The sequence below is a fragment of the Cyanistes caeruleus genome, chromosome 5 (assembly GCF_971803275.1).
Source record: "Cyanistes caeruleus chromosome 5, bCyaCae1.hap1.1, whole genome shotgun sequence".
NCBI classification, from domain to species: domain Eukaryota; kingdom Metazoa; phylum Chordata; class Aves; order Passeriformes; family Paridae; genus Cyanistes; species Cyanistes caeruleus.
Window position 1 is genome coordinate 73,989,811 of NC_141705.1, and position 24,993 is coordinate 74,014,803.

General features: G+C 34.3%; 1 long non-coding RNA gene across 1 annotated transcript; it reads left to right on the forward strand.

The window, feature by feature from the left end:
* The first annotated feature begins 1,032 nt into the window (after nt 1-1,032).
* LOC111928966 (uncharacterized) lies at nt 1,033-9,693 on the forward strand. Its single transcript, XR_002864409.2, has 3 exons — nt 1,033-1,412; nt 7,255-7,325; nt 9,448-9,693. It is a non-coding gene; the product is annotated as an uncharacterized LOC111928966 (long non-coding RNA).
* The last annotated feature ends 15,300 nt before the right edge of the window (nt 9,694-24,993 follow it).

Sequence of the window (24,993 nt, forward strand, 5' to 3'; positions counted from 1 at the left end):
ATACTGTATCTATGTAGGGGCTGCAGATTGGTGAGACTCACTTCTAGGAAAGGAAGGTACTGACAAAGGGAGCACAAGTGATCTCTGTTATCTCTCAGATTACTTACATCTTCAGAAGCTCTTAATTCACTGATCAACTCACCAATATTCTGAGCTTCACCTGCAGCTTCTTTTTACCCCTCTTCCTCTCCTCATTTTTTCTATCATGTTAACATGTACAGATTGTGAATCATAAAATGTTGTGCTACAGAGGAGACTCCAGGGTTTCTGGTAAGACAAACAGCCCTTGTCCTTAAAGTCATCTGTGGTGCCTTTCTTTAAGTTTGACAAAATTATAAAGTTGGTTTACATTCCTTGGGGAGGTTTAGTGAGTTTCACTGCGAACACAAAGTGCTGGATCAAGGATAGCCACTCAAATTAAAGTTGCGATGAACTTTTGGAATTTCTGGCAGAGTAGGTGACTTGGATGGAAAGAGTGTCATTACCAGTTTTAGTGAATTCCCTGTAAAACCTGAAATATGTGATGGTTAACAAAATAACTCTGACAGCATGTCTTATGGCATGACTGAGTATCCACCCATTTCAAATGGACTTTTAGAAATGTTCTGCAAAATAAATGTTTCTCTCAGCAATAATTAAAGAGAATAAATATCTTTGATTTTTGTCCCTTTAATAAAATTGGAATAAAAATGAATAAATGGTCATAAAACACCATTGTCTTGACTCAAACTTCTCAAGAGTGGCCCGGCTAGCTCACTGATGAGGTTTCTCTTCACACGAGTTTCGAGCCAGCATATGTTTGTGGGGTTCACTGATTTTCTTCAAGAATTCAAGTCTATAGAGCGAGCAAAGAAATCAGGGGGGGACTCTCTCCCCGGGGTTGCATTCCACAGTTTATTTCCATGAAAGGGAATCCAAGGGACGAGAGACAAAGGATTTGGGGTCTGGGGGGTCTCTTTTAACAGGGTTTCTCGGAGGGAGGGAACATCAGAGAAAGAACCAATTATTTTTCTCAGTTAGTAGAGAATCTTACAAACTTTCTACAAATCAAGGTTGCACACACCAAGATAAGAAATAACAGACACCAAGTTCTTCAAATGCCCACAAAGGTGTAGGAGTATTCTCCACAGAGGGGCAGAGGGGGAGAGAGGGGGGGCTTGGTTTCCTGGCAACACAGGGGGGAAAGAAAGGGAAGGGAAGGGAAGCATGCTCTCTTCAGCTTCCATAGCTCAGAGACATTCTGGGACAGGAACAACAGAGTTACAAACTTCCATGTTGGAAACAAGAGTCTCCTGGGCTAAAGAAACTTGAAGCAGCTAGAAATGCCAGCAGGGTCTCCCCTCCACTCTATCGGGCCTCTCGCAGTGGAACTGAGGAGAAAAACTTCAGTAACCATGGTAACTTGACACCAGGTAAACAATTAGGGGAAAGAGAAGCTGAGGGGGAAATCACAACTAAAATAGGGGAAAAGATATATTTCAAGCTATCAACTACTAACATAAACTAACTTAACAACATTCTAACAACTCTAACAACAGACTAACTCTAACTCTAACATTCTAACAACATTGTCTCACCTGCACTGAATTTACATATAAACATTATTTACCTGAAAGCCTGTTGGCTATACAGGCATGGGGTACCTCACATCTTTGACATTTCTGTGATCAAGTGAATATAGGCACAACGCAGTTCTATTTTACTTATGCTGAAAATGAGTTAAAGTGTGTGTGGTTCACATATTATATGAAACCTACATATATTCAGGAAAAATCAACTTCTAATTCAAAGATGCTTCTATTCAGCAGAAATTTCTTCTCCATTCTTTTACCAATTAAATAGGACATTATTTTAAAAGATGTTTGGAAACTGCCATCTTCTTTTTCTCACCTATCTTACACAATTACTGACAGGCTGTCCATTCATGTTCATCAGAGAAACAGATTTTTCTTTGCCTGTTCTCAGTATATGTAGTTAGTTAGTTAGGGTGGGTTGTAGGAGATATGATTCCTTAAATTCCTGGCCTTACCACTAAACCAGATGAAGTAATTTTATCCATTCGTTCTATTCATTTTTATAGATCAAATAAAAAGTACATACATTTTGTGTTGCTGAAGATATAATCAGAACTATAAAAAAATTATCACCAAACTTAGTAACATAGTCCAAAGTGCTGGGACTAGAGAAAACAATAGTATAGAAGTAACCCTTATTTACTTCTACTATTTATTAGTGTTGCTGCTTAAGTACTCATGGAGATTTTATTGGAAATAGAGCTATAAGAATGGCAGAATATTAAAGTGAAAGAAAGCAGAAGTTTACACTTTGCTTAGAAGTGTAATATTGGGCATGTTCGCACATCAGGCTATGGAAATAATAATAACAACCATACATATCAAATATTTTTTTAATTGAGGGCTTAACTTTACAACTAAGAAGTATTTTTTTAGAAAATATACTGCTATGTACAAAGCTTTTCATCTGACTTGTTAAAAGATGTTTACCTACTCAGGTGCTGAATAAGAAATAAAATAATTAGAACTGAGCTCTAATGAATGAATTCTTAAGTGGTGAAATGCAGATGTTGTAGAGAATGCTGACTCCTGGTATTTTGTAAGGAATTTTTTGCCAATGGTTGAAATAATTTTTCTAAGAGGCTAATATGTAATGCCACAAAGTGTTATTGTTTCTCTTAATAATCAATATTTTCTGGATTATCTACCATTATTTATATTACTGTCAGTAAGAAAAATATCAGAAAATGAAGAATCCTTTGTTGCATGATCTGACTTATATTAGAAAGGTTTAGACATTTCATGTCTATGTGTCATTTTCAAGGTGGTTTGGGGGAGTTACCAGAAAAGGAGCATATATTTTCATGAGCACCGATGTAGCTAACACAGCTGTGTTAAAGCAACAAAATTCTCTGAAAGTGGAAATGACTGCTCTTATTCATCTCATAGTAACCATTAAAGTAAGGGAGAGATGTTATTATGTGCTTGCTGCTGCCCATAGGCAGACTAGGCAGAGGCTTTGCTGCAAGTCTGGGAACATTCCATTTCAGTGCTAGAAAACTCTGTGTGTGTACATATTTATGACTAGTGCCCAAAATCCAGAGATTTCAGCATCTGCTGTAATATTTAAATGATATTAGAGGGATGGTCTTAAAAGCTTTTTATCTACTAAGAATTGGTTTAAACTTTTAATATGCATGAGTAAGAAAATAGATACATTAGTCACTTGCATCCAAACTGTAAATATTTGTTATGATTAAAGTTATTTTGTGTCTGTATTTAGATAATTGGGTTTTTTCTTCGACTTTTTAATCACTTTCTGCCCCTTCTTCCACCCTTCTTTTAGTACTACATGCATACAACTCACATGTGGATAAAAGAAGTAGAAACATAAAGGAAAATATAAATAATAAAAGAGAAAAACTTCCTTAATCTAAAACAAGCATGACAGAAATTCACGCATTTTTTCTGAATGTGTCTTCATTTTCATGAATTCTGGCTTATTCTTATGTAGCAGTCAAAAATGCATTGTGATAGACAAGCAGAGTACACAGAGGCCATTACCATGTCTCCCTCGTAAGGTGTGTAATTATAGGGCACTAGTTTCCAGCTGATGGGGGTCTGCTTGAAGAGGAGTAAAAGTATGCTTCTGACCATGTTTATCAGATAGAGTAATACCTGATGATATTTTACCTTTTCAATACCTTACATACTACAAAACACTGCAGCTGTCTTGGTGGAGAGCTGGCAGAAAGTTTCTGACTAAATGAAATATTCTTTTTGGGCATAATGCTGTAAATTTTAACAATTTAGTTTCATACAGCTGATCGTGACTTGTTCTTCCTTTAGAACAGCTGGTCTGTAACATCCTTTGAACAATCATATGTAGATTTAAGTATTTTCTCTGCCCGAATCAGATGCAGTGGAAAAAAATGTACAGGGACACTTGAGCATATGCTCCTACCTACATGTTCTGAGTTGCTCTGGAACAAAATCAATAGTTATTGTAGGTACTGGTATTGTTGGTTGAGGATAAAAATTTGATGGGATTATGATGATGGATGCTCTTCTTTGGATCTCAGAAATATTGCCATTTCATTTTCTTCAAATCAAGTCTATTTCATGGAACCTTCTACTTTCAATGTCACTTTCTAGTTTCAATAAACATGTTTTCTTCCCAAGAATAAACTCTATCATATGTGCTCCCACATTTTTAGAACAAAATCTGACAATCAGAATTCTAGAACAAGGATGAGGCCGATATTTTCACTTTAAATATCCTTCACTTTGAAAGAGGACAGAAGACATTTCCCTTCATAACTAATGATTATTTTTAAGAAAATGTGAAATTTAGAGATTTTAATTGTAGAAATTTTATATATACACATAGATATATACACATAGATATATACACATATGTATGGACAAAAAGAGGAAGATATATTCCTAAAGCAGTTTCTTATGTTTAATTTTATAATGAGAAAACAGTCTCATTTCATCAGTTTTCATTTTTATTACAGAAGTAATAGCTATAATTTGCAGCACTATTTTCTCCTCTTAACTACTACACTGGAAAACTGAACACATCCTTTTGACCCACATCATGTTACTGGTGGAAATGCCTACTGAATCAAATTTAAGACTTTCTACCAGCATTTGGCTATTTTTACCCTTAAAGTTGATTGAGGATTTCTTTATTTGTTTTGTGTGTTTTATTTTTTTCTTCTGTTTTCAATATTTCACAGTCTCCAGAGAGAACCAATAGCTACCATTACAAGTGTGGGTACACCCTCTTGTGTGGGGAAGAAAGGGAAGGAAGGTAAAGAAAGGTAGAAATAGGATAGGCAAGCAGATATAAATAAGACAAGGTAAATGTTTCCCTGGTGCCATTGTCACCAAATGATTAACAGCATGTATTGCAGTGCTAAAAAGATATTTTCCTTGACCTGTTGAGGCTTTTGTGTAGGGAGATGTAAGAGACAGAAATACTGGGATCTTGTCACCAGTGTGAGCTTGTGTAAGTTCTGTAATGTATAGGATTTGCCTGTGTTTCCCCTCGGAATGAGAACAAGCTTTAAAATCTGAAAATTATTTTTGGAAAAGACATTCAGATCTTTGTTTCTGCTCTAAGGATCTAAAATTGAGAGATATGGCTCACAAAAGTTTTAACTTGCATAACAACAGATTGATAGTCCTTTATGAATTATCTAATAGATCTTCTAGTTCAGTTATGTCTTCTTGTTTTCATACTGTCTATTCTCAGCTGTAGGAGTTAGCAATACTTACTGGGGTAAAAGGGAGAGAATTCTGCAATAATGTCCCAAGGCAAAAGTGGGATGTCTTGATAACAACCACTGTAGCATCATACATGATGCTCATCACTGCGGTGACCTTTTTTATACATTAAAATTGCCATTGCAGTTGCCATCTTGTCTCAGAATTCAACTGCTTTCTTCTCTCCTGCACACAGTCAATATTGTGTTTTTAATGAAGTTCTAAGACTGTGAAATTTACATGAAAAAAAATTTAGTTGTAGTTTTTTTTTCCTTGCAGTTTTTTTAATGCTTTAAAGGATATAACAGGAAAATTTCAGAATTAACATTGATCAGTGTAAAGAAGGGGAAATAAAAAAATCTTAGTGGTTCAGAGAAAACTTGTTCCTTTTACTATTTGTTAGTACAAAGTTGTATTAGAGTCGCAGGAGGAAAAGACACAACAGCTTTTGTGAATACACACTGTTGCTGTGTATTCTGGAATCAGGCTATATTTGTGCTAATGAGTCCAGGATCCCCTCCCAGGTATTGAAACTAATGTGGCATGGAGCTCCTGAGCTGCCAAACCCAAATGACTTTGTGCAGACTGACAGTGGGTGTGCAGCCCATATTGTTCAGGCCCTGAAACAGGGCCAGGAGGTGTTTGAGAGAATTCTAGTTGACAGGAGCCAATTCTACACCAGGGAGTTTCTCACAGTTCTGGTGATACTTGTTTTTCCATAGCTCAGCAATAGTACATGTCAGGAATTGTCACTGGCTAGTATAGCATAATCTTCATGCAGTATCCATGACACATCTGCTCAGGGTGGAAGCCTGAAAGTATTTCCATATAAAATCTTGTGATGGTGCCAGTCAAACTCATGCATCACTCATGTCATCTGTTTAGTCTGTATTTAACAAAAGTCTTTTAGTCACACCAGACACATAGCAGCCACTTTCTTTCATGCTTGTTCTTATTAGATTTACTCTTTTTGCACCTCCTTTTTCGGGTGATAGCCTGAAATACATTATGGTACCAATAAATAAAGTCTAAAAGACCAAGGGTATAAAGAAAAAGAATTCCATTTGAAGTTAAATTTAGCCGATCATTGACTGGGCTGATTATTTTGTTCCATTTAAGTTCATTTTTCCATCATTCCATAAATATTCCATTTCCCTTTCCTGCTCTGTTCTCCCCTTTTCTCCCAAATATAGTCTGATCATCACCCACTGCAAATTTGTCTTACAAATTTCTAACACTTTGGCTTCTAATCTTCTTCTATAGACATAATGATTCCATTTCAGTTCTTGTTCTCTGTTCTCTTTCTTAATACTTCTTTTGAGTTAATGCTGTTAATTAAGACTCAAATCATCTATTTCTTCCAGAAGAAAATGAATTATTTCTTTCCAAAACTGACTGATGCCTTCAGGAAGATTTCTTTTTGGGTTGCATTCATTAATGTCTCTAAACATAATTGCTTTATTCAGCTATTTTTTCTTTACAGGGAAAGATCTCAGGATTTTTATGCTATTTCAACATAAGCAGATCTGATTGATCTGCTTATGATACCACTGTTATGTTTTTAAAAATTAACAGATATATTAGGGAAAAAATATCCCATCTCTTGCCCAGCAACTGCCAGGCTTCTCCTATTGTTTAACAGTAGTCAGGAAGCATCATGCTGACACCAGTAACATTCTTTGTTCTTTCTGTCAGTCTCAGACTTAAGGTTTATTTTATGTTCTTCTGTCAGTGTCAAAGCTGGCAGCCACAGCAGAGTGGTCTGATAACCCTGGAAGTCAGTGTTTAGGGGAGCACTGCCTTAGAGTGCCTTCACATTTCATACTGCTGCTTCAAGATATGAGAAAATTTGTTAATTTAAGATTTTCTTGTAGTGTAAGCTTGTCTCAACCCTTCAGCAGCAAGTGAAATCCCCTCTAGAAGTTGTAATGTGTAATGAACAATTATGCTTACCTGTCTTTATTAGGCTGTTTTGCCTTTTCCTGCTGTGATGAAAACAGGGAGAGATCTGCCAAATCAGTACTGTAAATCTCCAAGGTAATTAAAACTTAGATTTTGTAAACGATTTGTACTACTCAAAAAATAACACAGTGAAGTTTTCTTCACACAGTGCTCTGTATTGAATGCTCTTACCCAGAAAATCTTGATAGACAAAATGCTCTTTTAATATTTTTCAGCAACATTTAGATGGCAATTGGAAGTGCATCCATGCTATCTGGCAGAAAGTGTTAGTACTTGGAATATGTATCACTTGTTGTTTTCTTCTTCTGTCAGAAATTTTCATTTTTAACTCTGAAGGAGTCACAGTTGCCTCACTGATAGCTATTCAGATATCTAATATATATATCTAATATCTAATATCTATATATCTATATCTCTATATCTATCTATCTATCTATCTATCTATCTATCTATCTATCTATCTATCTATCTATCTATATGTCTATTAGGAAATATCCTAACAGTCACCAAAAGCAGAAAGGGTTATATTTAACTAGGGATGTGGGCCTGAAAACAACCCAGTGAGAAGGAGGTAAATAAATAACAGGCTTTGCTGGAAAAATGAAATGGGGACTGCAATAACAGTGTAATTGTCCCTCCTAGCATTTATATCAAATTAAAATGAAATAAGGGAATATTATTGGAATACAACAAGCCAGTCTACTAAGTTTTATTTTGCTTTTGACATCCATGTTCTAGTACAAATTAAGACATGAAACACCAAACACTAACATTGTTTATAGAAAAGTGTGTACAAAATATTTAATGAGGTTATCTAATGTTCATATAAAGGATACAACTGCCCATACTCTTTCTTCAATATATTATGTTTATTTATATATGTATGTTTTGATTTCTCCCTTTCATATCAATTGTCTTCTTCCATTTTAGGTTTCATTATAGTTCAACACATTTTCTCAAATCAAGGTTATTGATATATATGGAGACAATCAATCCTAATAATACCCAACATTGTGCTACAACCCTCAAATAAAACAATTTCCATTCAGGATCAGCCTCTGAAAGGGAAGCCTTCTCTTCAGAAACTGAGGTTATGACCCTGATTCAATTTCTATACATTCATGGGACAAAAGCAAATATGTGGCATTGTTTTGATTTCTTTTGTTGTTGTTGTTTGGGGTTTTTTTAAGAGTGGTGACAATGTTTATTATCAATAGTAACTTTTTTTTTGTAACCAGAGAAACTCATTATCTGTGGCAAATGTACACTTTTCTATCAGGTTTATCAATAAATATCACGTACTGTTTTGGGCTACAGAGAAAGCGAAGCAGAAAAAGAGACAATATTTAGCGATGTAGTGCCATGCAAATATCCCGCTTCCCTGTGGGAACAAATTTGTTCCCATACAGACCTTTCTGGATATATATAAGAACATGCTACTCTGAAATATTTTGACATTACTGCTGAAGGAACCAGGGATAAGTGAAACAATCTATCTGTGCACTTGCAAATGCAATTTGCTATATGCAAAATTTATACTGCTTATTCATCCTGGGTATAAACAAACATATCACTTAAAAAAACAGGACCCTCTTCACGAAAAATAAACAGAGGTAATGGGGCGTTGTTCACGTAAACATGCATATTTCTATTCAATATTTTGGAGATCAGCTGACATCCAATTAAAATGTTCACTTTGGAGAAATACATGGAAAATTGTGACTTCCCTTATAATACATTTCTTTACAAACTCTTTGGACTGACTAAGAAAGAACATTTTTCTTCAGGGGGTCTTTTCACAACAATCAAAATTTATTAAGTGTGTGGTAGCAGCACTTCACTGCATTCTGTGAGTAAAACAGTCTAAGGAGAGCAGATAATCCCTTAAGGTGAAACTTACTAAAGTAAAAATCTTCAGTATATTCTTCTTATAGAAATTCCTCCTACCCCCTCCTGATTTCAAGACAGGTTTTAGTCTCTTACCTAATGTTAATTTTAATCACATTTTCCTAGAGCACATAAAAAAAAACCCCTGTAGGTCATCAGCTTTACAGAGAAGATTAACAACAGAAAATACTTGGTGTTGTTTGCACACAAAAATAAAGGTTTCCTACCATTTTCCGATTTAAATTTTACCCAATTCAAATTTCTACAATTTCTTCCTTACTCTTCCTTTATTTCTCCTTACTATTTGCAGAGACCCTTCTCAAGAACATTGCCAGCTGGGATTGGATAGGTGGGATTATGACAATTCTGCAACAGCTCTGTTTCTGATGAAGAAAAGTTCTCCCCCTTTGGTGACCTGTAAGCACTACCTGAACCTCTCACCTGATGTTCAGCTTGTGCATTTGTAACTGCTTTTCAGTGGTCATAAATCCTTTATTAGACAGTCAATTATATGCAGCTTATAAAAATAAATAACAAATTAAATCAAATAAATGAAAAAAAGACACAATCTTGGCTTTGTTTCTCTTTTAAAAGCACAGAAATCTAGCTAATGGTTTTAAACAACTTTATATTAAATTAGTTTTCATTTTTATATGACAGTGTCAAATAAAAAAAAGAAAATTCTTGTATTTCAGTTTAGCATTTAATTTTTACCTTTTTCAAATTAACAAAAGATCTGGTAATTTTTTTTTTCTCATCTTCACTATAAACTTACTTTTTTTGGGTAATTATTTTCTGTTTTTACATAATTTGTCCTTCTGTTCCTGATTTTCTTGTCTGAAAAGCAAGATCATAAGAAAAAAAAAATAAAGAGTAATGGATCTGTGCATCTGCAGTTTTCCCTGGTAGGAAGCTAAAATTCTTCTCAGGGGTTTGCATTTGGAGCCAGAGCCTGGAATAGTGTCTACTTTCTGGACACCAATATTGTCAGAATGTCACCCAAAGGCTCAATTAATAAGAAAAGGTGTTGTCTAGGGAGGACATGGTTTATTAATGTTAAAACTGAAAAAAATTTATTTAGAAAGAGTCTTGTTTGTTTGCTTGTGTGTTTTTGCTTCCTGGTGTTATTGTATCAGAAGAGAAAGTACTGCTATACTGTGGTCACTTGGGAGCCTTTGGTTTCTTTCAGCTCCAGTCTTCGGGAGTGGCTTTGAAAGATAAAAGTCTAGACATCTTTCTGAGCTGTGAATAAATACAGGAACATCTGATATGCTTTGGCCATTCGCAATTTTATCGGTAGTAAACACAGTAGCTGTGATTGTGTCAATGTTTACAGTAGGGGGTTACATTAAAATGGAAAAAGACAAGCACTGCTTTTCATTATTTTAGTGTTTGTGGCAAAAAGGAAGATGTCAACAATATATATATATATTTATAGAGATTGTAAGATTTCTAATATGAGTGTTTTTTCAAAAAAAATTAATCCACAGACTTAAATATTACCTGATTTTATATTGCTTATGGCAGCTGAAGAAACTGGAATGGGAATTGTCATGACACCTTATTGTGTTATTCCAAACAGATTTTGAGAGTCTTAATTACAGGTCTAGTACCGCCTAGCAGCTTTTCTGTTTTTGACAAAACATGCAATGTGTTCTATTCCTGGCTTTATTTGACTCCTAATTATTAGGACAGTCCAACTCTTATTTAATGTTAAATTAATTTCCAGCCCATGATTTTATCATTTCCAGATATTCAAAAATATATTTCTTTTATGTCTGGTACATTATGAGAAAGTCAGATTTCAATTTCAGTTTCATTCATCCTTAGAATGAGTAGGGCTGTATAGAGAGAAGTTCTTCCCATCCCTTCTAGTTACAGTGCAGAGAAACTAGAAAAGAGGACCAAAAGAATATGTTCAAGCTGAAGAAAAATCTGTAAGCACTGCAAGAAAGGCAACTGTCGTTATCCATCCTTATTACTTCCAATGTCTGGAAATACTGAGGGAAAGACTTAAACTTCCTCAGTGAAATACATGATATCTACTCATCTTTGTGGCAGAAATATATGTTCTGAGGAAGATGTGTTATGCTTTTTCAGAACTGTGGCTCTAAAGGTTTCTTTAAAGGTAAGAGATTCTTTCAAATGCTAATAAGTAAATTCTTTGGAGAGTCAGGATTAAATAACAGGGTGATGTATTTCAAACTCCTACTGAAAAGTTTAGTGGAAAATGCCAGACATGATTTAGACAGAGGTTTCTGAAAACAGGGAGTTGTCTGACAGCTCTTAATAGGCAGATGCATCTGAATGAAAAGCAAATGCCAAGAATATCAATGAGTTTTCTGTGTCACACTTTTTGTTTACATGTTGGGTTTTTATTATTTAAACACATAGAAGGAGTTATTTCCCTCTGTAGGACTCTGTGAAATGGAAAAATGATGCAGGTGAGAATTGGGATGATGAAAAAATAACATACAAACAATATAATGGGGGCTTTTTCATGTACACAGGCAAAATCTTGCAGTTAATAAAGAATATGGGGTTTTCTCAATAATTGAAAATAACCCAGAGAAACCACAAATTGGTTGGTTGGTTGGTTGTCTGGCTGGTTGATGCTTTTCTATCAGAAGAGAAAAATATATCTCACTTTTCATTTTTTTTTTTTTCCCCAGTCAAGATTTGTTTTGTTTTTTGGGGTTTTTTTTTGGTACAGGTCCTATTCCAAGTATCAGAAGATACTGATTACTTTTCAGTCCCCTACCTTATCTTTGACTTCTCAGGAGGGAAACAAAATATTCCTCTCATTCCTTTGTCTTTTAGAAGCATGTAGTAGAGGAAATCAGTTTAATAATAACAGCAATTTTATTTTGATTTTTCAGTATTTTTCAAAATGTTTTACAACATGAGGATACACAAGGCTTTGTAGCTGAGGTCCAGTGAGATTACCCAGCATCACACAGCGTCAAAGCAAGGCTTGCAATTTTGGCTCTTATTTAGCTGTTTGATGCTTTGCATGTGAGCCTACATGATGGCAGGTTCAGTAAGAAAGGAATTTCACTGTCTGCTTCACTATTTTCAGCTATGCCTTTTGTGTCTCAGAATTCCTACAGCAGATTTCTCTTGTCCTTTACTAAGTTCCTTTATTTGATTGCTTGTTTGCTTTAATACAGCTTCATAATTTTCATATGGTGCTTTTTCAGGTGTGATGGGCCAGGTGCTTCACCCTGTCTTTCAGTGTAATGCTATGGTAGTTGGAAAAATGAAAGAGAAAAAAAAATAAAAAAATGCAGTACTAATAAAGTTTGGGAGGTTCCAGTTTATCAGAATAAATATAATTTATCAGGAAGAGAGAGAGAGAGATGTATAAAACCTTGTTTAGCGCTATCAGTATAAACAGGATGTTCAAGGAAACAAGAATGTATTTACATGCTAAGTCCAAAAAAAAAAACAGAAAATCCCCCCAAAGCACCTGCAGAACTTCAGCAAAGCTGCTGATAAGTATTTATGCTAAATCTGCAAGGAATGAGCCTATGAGCCTTAATCTTGGTACTCTGTGGGAAATAAACAGAAAAGTAGCCAGGTTCTGTATCCTGACCTGGAAGGGCTCCAGATCTTGGGGCTTTGTTTGTGTAAAAGTTCTCCACACAGCTGCTGGCATTTCATTTCTCACAGGCAATGACTCACCTGCTCACAAGCGCCATTTCTCAGCCCTGAGGTTTGGGTACTCCTCACAGTCTGTATCATTTCTCTAAGAACTTATTCAAACAATTTTGCATAAATTCTTTCCATTTTTAAAGGCCACTGGTAAGACTATCAAGAGTTTGTAGCAGAAAAAGAAGCGATAAGAGATATAGCAAGGTGATGAGATGAAGAAAATTCAGACTAGTTGATTAGAACTTGAGCCTAATTGCCTAAAACCATCCCTATGTAGATACAGGTACATATTCTATGTAAAATCTCTGATAATATATGCAAAATGCATTTCAAGCATTGTTTTGTTCTTCTTTTCATGATGAGAATAAATTTTGTTATTTTTATTTCAACAGATATCTAAGTGGGTTGAAATACTGACTATTAATTTACCTGCCCTTCTAGGGGTTCAGGAGCAAAATGTGAAAATTTTATTTTCCTGAAATAAAATTATTTCTATGTGCCTCCACATCATTTGCCTGCAAATAAATTTTTATTCCCAAAACTTATTATGTACATTTTTTCCTTTTTTTTTTTTTTTTTTTTTTTACTAATTCCATAAAGCAGGTGATGCAGCTGTTTTAAATAGTAAAACAGATCATGTGGTGGTTATCTATCAAAAGATAGTAATTTATTTCAATAGATAAATATGTATCTGTAGATCAAATTTTTTTAATACTCCTTTCTTTTTATGACATTTTTATAGAGTAAGAAGGAGCTCTCATCTCTGATTAAACTCTTGGCATCAAATACATTTAAATACAGATTGTTTTCCCTATCCTGTTTTAATGAGCCATGCTTCAGCTTTCCCAAAGGATCTGCAAAATGCCTTATAACTAGTTTTGATTAGCTGCTTGTTAAAGTGTATGTCTACTTTTTAGTAATATTTATACATTTTTATTTTATTTATATAGGGTTTAGGACTCTTTCCTGTGATCCATGTCACCAACCTAAAAGTAGAAAATGCAGCTAGTAAATAACTCTCCAGCAAAAGGTATTAATGCCCTAATGTCCAATCTCAAGTGTCTTATGTAAGTAGTTAAAAAGTAAGAAAAAGTAAAATGTAAGTCTGCATTTCTTCCAGACCACTGTAACAGAGCACTTGATTATTTAATATACTAGCTCTTCAGCTTGGGCGAAATTAAGGATGACTCCAATTATTTCTAGGGGGAAAGTCAAAATGTCAAGTTATTTTTTCAAGGCTATCTTTTTTTGTTGCATTCTGTACTCTATTTTTTGTGAGCTAAGCAGATAGGCTCTATTTAATAATGTCTGGAAGTATGAAAAGAGCAGACTGCAATGTATTCTAAATTGGGTGATTTGAAGAGCAGCTCACCATGCCGTATTTAGTGGGAATATTGCAGCTCCTGGCTGTAAGCGGGTGGTTCCAGTAAGGGCTGATTCACAGGAAAATCAGGAAATAAGCCTTTATTTCACTCTGAAACTATCTGATATCAGAGCACAGCCCTAGTTCTCTTACTGTGTGAAATGCTGTGTCCTGGGACCCCCAGCCCATAGACTTTGCCCTCTGACCTTTCCAGGGTGAATGATGCTAGCATGAAATCCCACCATAGTGAGACAAAATTTGATTTGAATGAAGTTTCTGTGAAACTTGAAAGCCAGTTGCAAATTTCTGGTACAAATTCTGCTTTTGGTTTATACATGACAAAGAAAAGATTTAGCCTTCCCAAGTCTCACCTTAAGTAACTCACAATCTATACATACTTAAGTATATATATCTATATATATATATATATATATATCTGTGTGTAAGAGGAAGATATCATTGGAATCATGTAAGTTATAGTTTTAACAGCTCCCTAAGGAATTTGATTGGGTTTTTTTCTGACTTTAAACAAGTACTTTTCAGGTCAGCTTAGAATAAAATAAATCAGGTATGACATATGTCTTAAAATATTGGCATGACAGTTAATGTCTAGAATTCTTCTTTTTATAACTCTCAGTGGATCCTGGATATTTTATTTATTAGTGGGAATGACATAAAATATTAATTATATGTATTATAGAAATATATAGAAATCTATAATCTAATCTACAGAAATATAGAAATCATATATTTCTACATATCTTTAGAGCTTTTGAGAAGTCTGACACCCTTTTTCATTAAAAGGGGTATTTTCATGCATTTGATTTATCATGGGGTTTATGTGGTTGCAGTTTCCAAGTTCTACAAAAGAAATTCAAGTTTTAGTATGTGTACTTCCTTGTATCCTGAGTGTGAGCATTTCATTACATTTACATCACAAACCTATTTTCATTATGCATAATCATACACCAAAGTTAGAAACTCCTTATCAAGAAGATCCTGTCATTCTTCTCTTTAATGGAATTTTTTTATCCTTTTCTTGGTAATCTTGGCATGAAGAGGGAAAAGATTTATCAAAACAGCTCCTATGCTAAAGTAAACTCTTGGACATTTAACGCTGTGTGAACTAACATAATTAGACTTCTCAACAAAATTTTGTCCCCTTAAAGTGATATTTCACTTGCAGACTCTGATGAAAAACTACTTCCTGTTTGCTGTCCCTGTTCAGTGTTGGAATGTTTGCCCTGTTCCATGTTACTTGTTTTCATCTAGTAAGTCTGGGAAAAGAAGCTGATACCACCTTTGAATCCAATCTACTAATAAGGCAACACAATTAAGTGTTTTACTCAATTTCAGCTGCAACTATTAATAACACCATATTTTCAGTGAGATCCTCATGACTGGGGCCTCTGAGCTACAAGAAACACCCATAAAAGCAGAGTTACACACAGTAGCACACTGCTTTGTGGATTGTGTTTTGATATCAGCCTTACTTTTTCTCCTGCTATATGTAAAAATAGACAGTATATTTCTAGGAAAATTGCAAACATGACAGTCCTTCAGCAACCTACAGCAAACTAATTGTTCAGAAATACAATTTTGAAAAACAGGACTAAATTTAAACATATCCCTCCTTGGCTATTAAGGCACAGATAAGATGAGAGCTAAAGGTTACTGATTCTCCTGAAAGGTGGTGGGCAGCAGAGTTAAAAAGCTTCTCTAAATGTGTTGTGTGGGAACTTGATTTTTCAAATAAAATTTATAGGAGCTCTACAAGCTGTTTTCCCTTCAGGAGTCTGTAGAGCATTTCATTAGAAATGAAAGGTTATAGGCAAGGCAGTGTTCGCACCATTGACCTTTCACTAGATGGCTTTCTAAAGCAGTGTTGAATGTCTCTAAAGGATGCAAATGTATTTTCTTCAAAACACAGCAACTCTGAGCTTTACATGAAAGCAGTCTAATTTAGAGAATTACAGGATTGTTGAGTTCAATCCACTGCATTGAAGATCTCTGTAAAAAGAAGTTTACCTTTTCTAATTCTGACATGGCTTTTTCATCCCTTACTTTGCCCTTTACATCAATAGTTTTCCTCTTTCTTACTTTAACTTCTCAGTGTGGGTTAAGGGGACTGAAGCTGAGAAAGCAAGAGAAGTTTTCATCAAACATCTGCTTTTGGTATTGATTGCTGGTTTGAGTTACAGATGGTGCTTTAGTGGGTGAAAGACTCCAGCTGGTCCCCCTCTTAAGGGGGCAAAGAGAATTAAAAAGAAAAGGTTTCTGCAGTTGATATCTATCCGTGTATTGACACCCCAGGATTTGTTAATGCTTTCAGAGAACACCACCTTGCTTTTTCAGGTAAGCACTGAAAATGTTTAATGAACAACAGCATAATTTCCTTCTCAGGGGCTGAGAGAAGCTGGAGAGGATTTTGTGGTTTTCCATGGATATTAACACTTAGAGGTACTGGGAGGGAACATGAGATAAAATTATGAAAATTCTAATCTTTTCTGTATCTCTTGTCTGAAATTGTTCCATTTCAAGAAAACAGAGGTTAAATATTTATTGTATGATAAAAAGAATAACTTTATAGTTTGCAGCTCAGAAAAAACAGGTATCCAGAGCTCCCAGCTAAATGTCTTTGTCACAGAATCACAGAATTAACTGGGTTGGAAAAGACCTTTGAGATCACTGAGTCCAACCTTGCTCATGAACAGATGGGCCATTCATAAAAGGTAGGAGATTCTGTGTGAACTTGAGAGTCAACATGATCCTTGCCTCAAGCTTTAGAGAGTCTTAAACATCAGATCAAATGAAACACAAACTACCAGTTAAAATATTTTTATGTAGTAATCATAAATCTTAATTTGTTCATTTGCCTTGATGTATTTGTATAGACTTTTTAAAAGAATTAATTATTTTAAAACCGCAGATTTACTCTGTGTAACTCAGCTTGTCTCCAAAAAGGATACAATTATGGACTTTGGAAATGGTGCCTTCCTGATTTTGCAGCAGAAGTACTGACATGCCATTTGGAATCACAACTGTCTCTTTTATGAAGCAAGTATTTTTTTATTTTTTTTTTTTAAAAAAAGGATAATTAACAAATCGATTTTTTTTTTTATTTTATAATTGCAGACTAGTGAATGTATCACAAAATGTCTATACTCCTTTACATTTGTCTTCAACAATGCTTATTATAAAATGATATGCTGTATTAATTAAGATAAAACATTATGAACTTACTGGACTAAACCAGTCTAATTGAGAGAACTCGGATTAAATTGAAAGCAGGAAGTCTAATGCTTTGCTACTGAGCCTTAGGTAAATGTTTTTGGAAAATGTATGGCCTTTGGAAAATTAGTTAAAGAAGAAATTCTGGTATGTGTCACACTAAAACTTGCTATCTGGCCTTAAGCATGTCACTTATTTATTTAAAAATGTCTCTGAAATAAGATTTTTCTTTTCTCATCTTGCACTCAACTTGCTGCTTTTCCTTATGATTAATAAGAACAGGTGTGAGGAAAAACAGCCAAAATGGGATATTTTCTTTTGACTTTTTCAGGGAGTGTCATTACTTGGAATTTCATGAATCTCTGATTTACTATTAATTATATAATTTTTGAAGGCATTGGATGTCTAGGAATGATAGCAATTCTTGTTCAAGTGTCGTACCTAAATTGCCAGGTGTTTATTCAATGATTAAAAATTGATTTTCCAAGGCTCTGGAAGAATTTCTTCATTTAAAGATAAGATACAAGTAAAGATACAGAGACCTTACTGGTAACACATGACAAGCTCTTTCAAAACCTCTAAGCTTTGTGTTTGTTTATGATCTGTATGCTAGGTTCAGTGACTAGTGTATCGGCTCAATTTATTTAATTTAGTAAATTACGTAGCTGTTCAACATGATTTAGTTTAATATCGATATACTCTTTGGATGGTACGTTTCATTCAATCTGTGATGTATCTGATGTAGCAGGTGTGGTGATTTTGATTCAATATATTAAGTATCTGATTAGATAGGTTATGTATCTGATTTGGAATATGGCTTACTTAATAGACTGCATTTTTTTCTCTGTAAGCTGCAGTAAATTCTCAATTTATTTAATCCAGTATGTGATATATCTACAATATATGTAGTTGTAGTTAATGTTTTTATGGGAGTCTGTAATTCATCTGCAATATTTCTGAATTTTGAATAAATTGTATCTCATATATATCCTCAGAGGCTAGAAGGGGACTTTATATCATAATGTGAAGAATACTGAGCAAACTCATTTGTGGTGAATATCACTGGCTGCAATCACAGTTTATAAATGTTGCCATTTGTGAAGCATCTTGAATTCCAAATGGCCTTCACAGTGCCACAGCACTGTACCTCAGAATGCATGTTCCAAAATTATTGGCTAGATAAAAACAATATATTAGATACACTTGACAGCAATAGTGTAACCCTCTTGGAACACACATTTGCAGCACTTCTTTTATAACCTTAAGAAATTACAGTGAAGACAATAAACACAATAAAACTCAGAAGATCCAGGCCAAGATCTAGGTATATTCTTAATTCTGTTAACTGAATTCTGGAACTGTATGATGTGTCAGTATCTTCATATGGTTTATAAGGTAAACCCTAAATAAATGTTTGACTTCTTCAGTGTGTAGGAAGCTAAAAAAAGGGGCAGTTCAGATTTCACAGATTTAATATTAAAATCTCTTTTTCAGGTGATGCTACCAAAAAAAAAAAATAAAAAAAATAGAAAGGTCAAAACAAATCAAATAATCTAAACCCCATGTTTCATGTTTAAGACATTGCACTTGTAAAGAAATATGTATAGTTCCAACACAAATTTTTGTCTCTCGGACCTGTCAAACTGTTAATTATATGCAAAATTCTGGGTCAGATATATAACAGAAGAGTCAGCTATAAAAATCATGGATAATTTCATTAAGAATTTAACCCTTAAATTATAGAATAAGGAAAGAAAAATGATCATCTGACACCTAATGAGACAGTAAGGCAAACCACAATATTTGGTGTTGAAATTGGATCATCTTGTGGATTCCATTCTATATATTAGTCAGGGCAATTTCTGGAGTTCTTTTCTTTAATGCATGATAGTGTTTAAACAGCCAAACAGATTTAGACAATTGTAATATTTCCATAAAGAAGAAATGTACATATACTCAGATGTGAAGGTGGAAAATTATATAAATGGTTACCTTTTTTCAATTAAATTTTAAAAAATCCTAAGGGAAATGGGTAAAATCATTGCAATGACTCAAAACTAAAATTCTGTATTTCCTCTTACATTCGTAAAGAATATTTTATATTCTACCATCTCTTACTGTGTAGAAGGAAAACAAAAAAGAAAACCACCTTCAATTTTACAATTTTTTGTCTACTGGGAGGAAATATTTGATCAGTTACAGGTTCGTTGTTTCTCCCCTGAAAAAATACAGTCCTCTCTGTCTCTTGCTGTGAATCTCACTACATTTCTACTGATGTAACTTATGAAAGTAGAAAAGTAGGAAATGCAATTCTACCTTTTAAAGTGTAAAAATCCCTACCTACTCCTCCTGTCAGTTGATAAGATACTGAAGTGGTATTAGTGTGTCAAGTACATAAATTTATCTCCATCTACATTGCATGCCAATATAAAAAAACATATAGCTAGCAGATAATTAGTTCTACTTCACAACTAATAGTTGCATTCTAAACAGAACAGGGACAGATGAGTACTACTTTCTATTTTACATTACAATCCTAATATAGTGGTAAAATACTTAAATGTTCACAATGAAAAAAAATGTGTAAAATTATTTAGATACTGGCTGGCTTGTAGTAAAGAGATTTAATATTTTTTAGTTCTTTAAAACAAAAAGCTAGGTGTGGAGGGAGAGAAAAAAAAATATAATTCCTGGAAATTATTGGTGAAAAAAGTCCAGACACTCCCTTCCCTTCATCCAGACTAACTGGACTGCTGCAAGAAAATGATTCATTGTACCTTTGTCACGAAAACTGATAAAATTTCACTTCACTAGAACTACAGTTTAAAAGTGTCCTGGCCCATATTTGTGTGCATGTATTCACCACCCTCAGAATGGGGTGGGACAGTCAGATAAAAGGTATTGGCTCATCACCTGTCGGAGTCTTACTGTGCTGCCTTGCACGTGGCCGTCACTGCTTTAATGCTGTCCTAGCTCACAGTGCACTATGTCTACAAATGCCTTTCAGAGCTGAAAAATGGCTGCTGAGGACTCTCACTTATGATAAGTTTAAACTATCCCACTTCTCCTCTAGGTATTTCTGTAGAGTGGGATGTGAAAGACACAGAAGCAGTACCTTTAACCAGGAGTACCTTATGTAATCCCAATCTTGTGAATAAACCTCGAGGTAGACAGGACTTCTGATGCAATTTAACTCAATGTTAAGGCTAATCTAAAGATAGGTGTGCTGTAAAACTTGCCAGCATGGCTCTGTCAGAGGTCTGATGAGTTATCTCTGAGCAGCGTGGAGCTGCGGGCAGAAGATAAATTTAGATGTAGTTAAAGAAGACAACTGAAGAACCCAGACTGACTTTCTCTGGTAAGACTTTATGTGCCCCAGGAGGACTAGAATAACTATTTATAAAATAATAATTCTGCTGATGGATGTTAGGTGTAAAAGAAGGGTGGCAGTTCTCTTGTCTGGTGATTGACATCCAAAAATTGCTGTCAAATTCTGATACTTGCTCAAGATTTTCTTAGAGTCAACAAGGAGAAATAGGCACCATCAGGTAATAATTCTAGATATTTGGCATTACTAACTAATTGTTACACTTTAGCCTTACATGAGAAGGCATTCATCTTAGTAACTGATTCTAACAGTGCATTTCAGAATCAAAGTATTGATGATAAATTACAAGTGTATGTAAGGCCTAATTTCAATTAGTTCAAAGTACAGATAATAATTTGATTGTCATACATCATCCAGAATAATTCCACTCATACTCAATTTTGTAGTTTGAGGATTTTATTATGAAGAATGAAACAAGTGTTGTTTTGCACTTCATTTGAGTAGTTTCTGTCATAGGTACAGTGCTAAAATTCCTTCAAGTTCTAAGAAACACCTCAGCAAACACCTCAAGCAACAAGTCAATTTATTATAATATGAGTTTACATAAGATTCTGGAAAAGATTTTTTGTTGTTGTTTCTGTGTTTTTCTAATAATTAACTTGTTTTTAATTCTTATTTGCACTGTAAAAGCACTCTGCCTCCACTGTTCATTCCTGGAAACTTGAGTAGGATGAGCCCTCTTGGCTGTCGGACACTGAATGCAAACAGATAATTCTTGTTTGTATCATAATCAGGTAGTGCTTCCTTATCTGATTCAAAATTAATATACTGTAAAATTAATGCTAAATAAAAAACAGATTTCATGTAATGCTTATGTAAAGATATCAAGTGCAGTTTTGCTTTATTTTCTTTTAAATATCACTTTGTGATTTTTCATGAGAGATGATTTGACAACTACAGGTTTTAATAAATTAACACAAAAGTTCACACAAAAACCCATACAAGAAATCAAACATTACCTCTTGAAGACTTAGCAAAGTCTAAAGTGGATTCGACATACCTATTCAATAAATGGTCAATTAGTAACTTTCAAAGTATTAGCAGAGCATGCTTAAAATTATAATCAGCTTAATTCAGAATTCTGTCAGCTAGTTTTATTTTAAGAGCCTAGTAAATTAGGCAAGCGTATTTCGTTAGTATTTTTTCACATTTATGTGATGCTATATTTCAACAATGATGCAGATACAGATTTTAGTTATTACCTGCCACCAGTAATGACAGTGTTTAATGTTTATTCTCTCCAGGCTGTGATACCTTCTGACTTTGTAGAGCCACGGGTATAATGTCATTGAAAATCCAAGTACTTACACAGATGACTGCAATTAATGTTAAAGGGAACTGGAGATTTATACGTGCCACTGCCATTATCACTAATGGAAATTTCACATGTAAATTGCCATGCATGGAAATAATATGCTTCTTAGTAGGTTTTATCTAAAAGTCATCTGTGCAAGCAGTCAATTTAAATCATTAATTCAGTCCTCATACACCATGGGAAATATTTCTTTATAAAAAATCAGGTTACTGATTTTAATGTTAAGAATTGTCTTTACACCATTTAAATTATTGAAAATTAAAGGCTAGTGTATGCATGACTGTGGCATCAACTTTCATTGATTTCTTGAGATCATAGTCAATCGCAGCCTTAAACACAAGACTGAGAATTCACCTCTTTCCCAGCCTCTTTGGTGTACCTTCTCCCAGCAAACTGGTTTCCTGTGAGTGACAACATAAAGAATGCCTGAGCTTCAAAAGTTAATTGCTAAACCAAAATGACTCCTTGAAATGGCACACAGATAGGGCATCACTGAAAGGCATTCATAGGGAAAAAGCCAACCCCATTGATGTGAGGGTATGAGAGTAAGATCTTACCTAGGGATGTTATTCTTTCCACTAGAAATAATGTGGGCAATGAAAGGTAAAGAAGCCAAATTGTAACAAGCAATGCTCTTTATTGTCTGAGAAAAATGTAAATGTCCTTGCAACTGTGAAGGGCACAGAATCCTATGACATGAGGGATAAAAGTTGGATCACCCAACTCTCATCATACTGAAATGCAAGTCATCTGATTTAGGCCACTCTTTGTCACAGTTGCTTTGACAAGATAAAAAAGAGATGTTAGTGCAGATTTCAAAAAGTCATCTGAGATGACATGATAGGGTTTGCACGTCAAGGAAAAAAGGAGTGAAATAATTGTAGAGATCAAGTCCAGGACTGCCAAACTGCAGTGCATGAAGAGCTGAAGTGGTAAGAAACCAAGCAATCCACTTGCACTGGTAAACTTGTGGCTGAACTGACCATGATTAACAAAGGTAGTATAGATAGACATAGCTATTGAGAAGAAAGAGCTAGGAAAATGAAACTGGGAGGCAGGTGTCTGAAAGGTGTGAAAAGAAAGGTTTCAATATTAATTGAGAGTCCTGGTTTGCAGTTTTTCTCCCAGAACCTCCCCAGTATTTTCTGCAATGCTGGCAGTTAATCATTTCCACATTTGTGGATTACTTATCCAATTCTGTCATTTCCCCACTTGTCCTTCAGAAGCTCCTCTTGTTTATGGTTTTCTCTTGCATTTCACTGTGTTACAGCTTTTGAAAGCATGAATTAGCTTATTTCAGGTGTATTTAAACAGCCTTAGAATTCTTCATACAAAAACAGTACAACAATATGTCATTATTTTTATAGTTTTCCTTCATCTCTAAGTATAAGAGATGAGCATATTAAAATTCTTGCTCTGACCAGGATGATTATGTGACATTTGACCGCTTTAGTGCCTCATTTCTCTTTTGTTCTTGCAGTAGTGAGGTCTGTGATTTGCAGTTTTTTTGTTGTTTTGTTAAGAGTTTTATGGACTGCAGTTTTCTTTGATTGCATTATATAGTGCCACATATCACTTTAAAATGTAAACCATTATGAAAGCCTAAACTAAATGTTTATTTAATTTCCCAGGCTAAAATGAAGCAATATAAGACTAAGAACCATGTATTAAAGTACACATTTCAGTGTTTTAGTGTATAGTGTAAAAAAAACGATTTTCATGTCCTGAAGTGCTATAAGTAAAATTTAATGGAGAAATTAGGTTGTACTTAATTCATTAAGAACATTTATGAAGACATTATCGTTTATCTACAGTGGATATAAGTAGCTCTAACCAGATTTTTAAAGTTTTAAATAATTCCATAGTTAGGAACAGTTAGAAGTTTCAGACATACTCATACCCTTTTCCTTTCTGCCTTTAAAAAGTATGTGCCTTTGGATGTTCAGAAACTGTTTAAAATTCTGACATTGCTGTATCAGGAGTAGGTGATATAGTTAATTGTTCTGTGTATTTGCTCCAGGTCAACATGCTGAGAGCAGTAGTAAAGTAAAATGTTCTGGTCAAGTTATCTGTTTCTTTAATGATGTATTATCATGTATTATCATAAATGATAATAAATTATCATTTATTATCAAATAAATCATGTTTATTTGATTTACACAAAATTATTATAAAAATCAATTGCCTTTCTGTATTATATTTAACATAACTCTTAAATTGGCATTGAATTTTTAATTTATCTCACTCATAAAGTAGATAAGGCTTAGAAAAGTGTTCTTAGAAAACTCCTTTTGGAATTAAAAGTGCCATTTTTTTTTCATAATCAGTTTTCTTTTTAGCCAAGCATATGTAGAAGGTATAGCTTTTTACACAGATTTATTTCAGACTACTGAAATAATTTAATTAGGCAAATGGTATCTTCATATATGGGGTTATTAACTGATATTTTCATCTTTTAATTTATTCCAAGTGTTTCATACGCAATCTTTCTGAATGCTGTATGATGAAGCTCTGTAATTTTGGGAGACAATGATACTATACTAAATTACTGCTTAAGAGGTATGAAGACATATAGTTTCTAAATCTAGCCCTTTTTTAGTCTCCTGTGTCAAAGGTGCAGTGAAAGAACATAGACCTCATGGGATGATGATGATGATGGTGATGATGAAAGCAGGACATAATAAAATGCCATTTCTAAATCTTTCCTATTGTCAAGATCTGAGACATCAGATAGATAGATAAATAATTTTATTTACTCAATTTCTTTCTCAGGAAAAATATCTATATCATATGTTTTGAGTTTGTTTTACACTGTTATGAATTTTCCTTCATGCCCATTTTATCAAAGGTTATAATGAAAATGAAATGTTTGTGTTTTGTTTTTATTTCCCCTGGGACAGAAAGA